The sequence below is a fragment of the Zea mays genome, chromosome 6 (assembly GCF_902167145.1).
Source record: "Zea mays cultivar B73 chromosome 6, Zm-B73-REFERENCE-NAM-5.0, whole genome shotgun sequence".
Taxonomy (NCBI): domain Eukaryota; kingdom Viridiplantae; phylum Streptophyta; class Magnoliopsida; order Poales; family Poaceae; genus Zea; species Zea mays.
In genome coordinates, this window is record NC_050101.1 from 42,763,384 (window position 1) to 42,767,616 (window position 4,233).

The window sequence follows — 4,233 nt, forward strand, 5'->3', positions numbered from 1 at the left end:
CCGCTCATTGTGACCCCCCGGTTTGGCTGTTTCTCGAGTCTTCGTCACAAAATTTAAGAAAAAGATCGTCATCCCAGTATTATATTCAAAAGAGACTAAAATAATAATCTTGATCGAGAAAATCTCCGAACACTTATCCTTATCACTAACAGATCGACATCAATCATTCACTCTGCAATGGCCGAACCAGAGGGCGTGGCATACAATTCATCACAAAATTTAGGGGAGAAGAAAATAACAATGTCACAGTAGATTCTTTAAATCATTCTCTCTCTCCTCTATAAAACCACCTTTATCGCTCTCCATTTTTTGAAATACTACATGGCTATGTGACTGTAATATATATGTGATAGTTTTCTTACGAATTTTCACAAGAGGAAACTTGTGATAAGCTATTAGTTATATAGAAAACCGATTAGCATCTTAAGAATCGTCCTTATACGATTATTCTGAAAACCATGCAAAAGATCAAATAAAAGGGAATTCGGGCCAGTTTTTGTTTATGGGAGGGAGAGGTGGGGTATGAGGTCATACCTGCTATTTGCGGAAGTGGGCCACTATTAAACGTTGCTAGTAGTGGTACATATCCTCCCAATTACATATCAAACAAAAAGGCAGTCCACTACCAGATTTACAAATTCACTACACCATGCCTTTCTAAAAAAAAATGTGTGCTAGGACCAGTGAGTTCCATCTCTACAACTATTAAGAGCGGATTGTAGACTGCCCCCGCCGCTACCAAATCCTCCCGCTACCACGCGCCCAGCCCCCGCAAAAATCGCCGCAACCGAACGCCGCGATTCCCCGCCCGCAGATCACGCGCAAGCGCAACCGACCCCTGCCGCGATTCCCCTCCGCGGCGAATCACCTGCATCCGCAACTTCCGCTGGAGCAGGGGCCCCATCTCCGGCCTGCTCAAGGGCTACGTCGGCCTCAGCACCGCCATCTTCATCGACACCTGCTTCGCGCTCTTCGCCGACGACCCGGCCTCGTTCCTCGTCATGCTCGTCGTCGTGCCGGCCGCCGTCTGCGCGCTCGCCATGGTGTTCCTCCGCGAGGGCACCGCCGCTGCGGACGAGGAGGACGACGGGCGCTGCTTCGCTCGCACCGCTCCTTCAAGGCGGGACAGGCAGCGGACGGTGGAGGGCTCGGACGCGCGGCTAAAGTGGGCGGCGGGGCCGCGCCGCGGGAGATCTGGAGGTTGGCGAGCGCCCCGGAGAGAGCCCCCACCCCGGAGCCTGGTGGCCCTGGCTTGAGCCCTGCGCGGTAGGGTTTTGCGCGGCGAACGGCGGCAGCGGCTGCGGAGACGACGCCATGGATCGCAGCGAGATCGGGTGCTCTGCTCTGCTACAGCATGGATCGTTTCGTGCGCGGTCGGGTCTGGCGGTCTGGCTTTTAGCACGTCACATTTGGGAAAATCGCTCGTGGACCTGCATTTTAGTGTGGCAAATTCACTATAGAGGACATTTTAATGCAATGGCGTAAGGCTCTGAGTTTGCCCAGATGTTGATGCTTTCGGGTATACCTTCGTTGGATATATAGGGTTTGTGATGTTTTGGAATTCTGCAATTGATCAATGCTAGATTTTTTTTGATAGCGATCAATGCTAGAATTGAATTGCTGTAGAATGCATTCTACTTGCTGCTTGCAGTCGTGGTTGGTTAGAGGAAACTGTTTGGATGGGGAGGATTTCTCTAGGAACTTTTAGTTATCCATAATGATGGTGTCTATTTCTATGATGCCTCATAGTTACTAAAATTTGCTTATGTGTCACAGAAAGTTTCCATATGGCCTGTTTGGATGGGGAGGATTTCTTTATGAACTTTTAGTTATCCATAATGATGTTGTCTATTTCTATGATGGCTCATAGTTAATTAGTTATATAATGAATTCATGTTAAGGTTATGATTTGGTCCTGATAAATCTCTTTACTCTCTTTTCTCTAAACCGAACAGCTAGCTGTGTTCACTGTTGCAGGAAAAGAGTAGTTTCTGGTGTACAGCCAACAGGATCGGTTCACCTTGGAAATTATCTAGGGGCAATTAAGAATTGGGTTGCACTTCAGGTATTACATGTGTTGCTTTGAAATTACAAGTTCCTTTGAATTGCAGTGTATAGGCTCAGTCAAACAAATCCCTTTTGATCTTTGAGCTTACAAGTTTCTTCGATAAAAAAGTAATTTGATTACCCAGCAACTACTAACTTTATGTATGCGAGACCTCTGAACTGAATATTGTTCTTTTATGTGCAGTGAGATATTAAGTTTATACAATTTGTATGCCTATATTCTACTATACCTGATTACATGTTCATGTCATACATGATTACATGTTCATGTCATACATCTTAGGACCTGGCAATTTATTTTGACCTGTATTGCTCTTCTTATTTATAGGCACATGGTGTTTCATCGATTTTGAATTTTAGTGAGAATTGTACACCAGAATTTTTGACGCCTTACCTGGATGGAATCGTGAATAAATTACTTGTTCTTCTTCAGGTACGCAATTACTTGTGTTGAATTAGGTTTCAGGTTGCTTCAAATATATTTGTTATCATGGTTAGTAAACAATGCTAACTGCTCATGTTCATATTCTAGAATGGCAAGCAAATGGTGCACGGGGGAGCATTGACAGCTCTAGCGTCAGTAGCATGGCAACAACCTCAGATGCGCCGTCGTCATCTTCTACATCTTCCTCAATGAAAAGGGTGCAAAGACGGAATTCGAAAAAAGACTTGGCGAGTTCTTCAAGCACCAAATCGGAACAGATTCTTCTGTGGCTTATGGAGATGGGTTTCGAGCACTACACGTTGTAAGCATGTGGTCGACCCTATTCGACTGCTTGCATCTGTCAATTCTGATCGCAGTGGCGCAACTATAAGACGAGTGGTTAAATTTAAGATTAGAAAAGTTAAACGAACTATAAATTAGGACAGAGGGAATAATATAATAGTAGTATTCTACTAACTATTAAGCGCTTACTGTAGACTGCCCCTGCCTCTGCCCGCCCGACCTCCAGAAACCCCGCCTCCGCAAACCTCCGTGAGAGCCATGTCCGTCGCAAACCTCGCCGCCGCAAACCTCCCGCCCCCCGCCTCGCTGTGATACCCGCCTGTCCGCAAACCTTCGACCGTCGCGATCCTCAAGCCCGCAAATCCCTCCGCGAATCGCGCCGCGACCATCACAACGCCACGAACCGCCTGCCGCACGACCCGTGGAACCCCGCAGCCGCCCCCGAGCAAACTCTGCCGCAATCCGTTCGCCGCGTCCCCGAGCAATCCCGAGCAAGCCGTTAATTGTCTACTCCCTCGCCGTAATCCGTCGTGCCGCGACCGCCGCATACTCCGTCGCAAACTGAAACCCCGAGCTCAATCCCCCGCGCGCGGCCCCGAGCAATCCGCCGTGTGCTGATGGGGCACAAGGGTAACACATGCTCAGGTCTTAACATATTTGGCTTCCGAACAAACTTTCTCCAGATCCCTAAGAAAATATAAGACCCGCTTAGATATGTGTCGATGCTCATCCCAGTGTACTCCCGTTGCAACGCACGGGCACACACCTAGTATAAAAATTAATACAGCAGCGTTCCAAATGAATTTCTATGTATCTTTCTATATTCCATAGAGTGCTCAAAATAAAGGGTGTGTACATGATGACCCAAAGGGAAACAAAAGGAGCATGTGAAGCAAACGTTGATATATATATATATATATATAGCAAAATACATCAACAGTTCTCGAACTTGTCATACCGTGTCACTTAGATCTCAAACTCTTAAAATCAAAAGAAAAAAAACATGTCCTTAAACTTGACCGACCATCCAAAACCAAATTTGTAACGCTCACTTGACATGCCACGTTGAAGTCAGTTGGGTCCCAAACTTACATGTTATGTTACTGGAGCCCCTGAATACCCGGGTCTCCGAACTTTTATTAGTGCGCTCTAGCGTGGCACGTTGCTGCGTTGGCATCCGGTTTCAGCAAACTCGGTTTTGGATGACCAAGTTCGATAACATACCGAGTTCAAGGACCGCTGAACATACCGAGTTCGAAAACCGCTGATGCATTTTACTTGTATAAAAAGATCCATCTCTTGCACTTGTGTGGTTTTATTGGTGTGTGTGTATATATATATATTAAGAGCCCTAGGCTTCCAATAACTAAAGGAAGCCCAGGTCAGACGGTGCAATCCGGTCGAGCCGGACCACATTCGGACGCCTATAAAATAGGACC

At 46.7% G+C, this 4,233-nt stretch overlaps 1 long non-coding RNA gene across 1 annotated transcript; it reads left to right on the forward strand.

Moving 5' to 3' along the window:
- Positions 1-589: 589 nt before the first annotated feature.
- Positions 590-2,968, forward strand: LOC109940556 (uncharacterized). Its single transcript, XR_002263176.3, has 3 exons — positions 590-2,065; positions 2,396-2,500; positions 2,600-2,968. It is a non-coding gene; the product is annotated as an uncharacterized lncRNA (long non-coding RNA).
- Positions 2,969-4,233: the final 1,265 nt, after the last annotated feature.